A 1,149-nucleotide genomic window follows, 5' to 3' on the forward strand; every position below is an offset into this window, starting at 1 on the left:
GTTAGTGTGGCGTTACATGTGTGGGAAGCGTGATTGCATTGTAACTCATAGATAATGGATTATAACAGTGACTTAAACTGTATTACTTATTTTGCTTTATTCATTGTTTTAAGTACTTGCTTTTTTTTTAAGTTAAAAAAAAAAACTGTTTGTATTCCGTTGTCAATTTAATATTATGTCAGGACATTTTATGTGTGAATGTGTGATTAAGTTTTCAATATTTTCTTATTTTGTTATGGTATATATCTTTTTCTTTTAAATTGAATATAATCTTCTAAAGTGAAAACATTACTTATTCTTTTAGAAAAGAAGCCATAGGCCCTCATCTATTCGACTGGGCAAGCCAAAGTATCAAACCTATGAATATCACTTTATCCCCTAACACACATCCTAAAGTACTGAAAAAAAACCTCATAGTGTTATATATATATACTTTTGTTCTTTGTTAGCCACCTTGAGAAAGCATCAAGAGTTCTTGAGAAAGCATCAATATATTGAATACAATTGTTATTGATCATTCATACTACCGATTGAAGGCATTCTTTTATATAGAGAATGACTTTATACACTGACGTGTTAGTTGCCTTGTGACTCAAGTAATGCTGAGTCTGTTATTTCTGTTATGCTAGTCTTGGAGTTTTTTGAATTGTGACTAACAGCATTTGATTCTATCTTTGTACTACTCTCTATATACAAGATATACATGTTTATACTTGCTTTAAGCCAAATCTCAAGTTTATCAAGTTTTTCAGCAATATAAAACAACTATGAAAAAACAGACTGGTACTATCTTAAAGACTATACAGATAGATAATGCAAAGGAAATTCTTTCTTCGTCTTTCAAGAATTTTCTTACTACTAATGACATTGTTCATAGATTGTCTTGTTCTTATACTCATCATCAACAAAGTGTTGTTGAGAGAAAACATAGACATTTAACCGAAATGGAACTTTCTCTTCTAGCCACAGCTCATATGCCTTTTATTTTTTTGGAGGATGCATTTTTACAATCTGCCTTCATCATCAATAGATTACCATCCAACGTTTTAAATATTAAATCCCCTTTTGAAATGTTACACAACAAGAAACTAGATTACTCCACATTTAGAGTATTTGGTTGTGCATATTATCCTCATCTTAGGCCATATA

This window comes from Arachis duranensis, chromosome 2, assembly GCF_000817695.3.
Source record: "Arachis duranensis cultivar V14167 chromosome 2, aradu.V14167.gnm2.J7QH, whole genome shotgun sequence".
Taxonomy (NCBI): Eukaryota; Viridiplantae; Streptophyta; class Magnoliopsida; order Fabales; family Fabaceae; genus Arachis; species Arachis duranensis.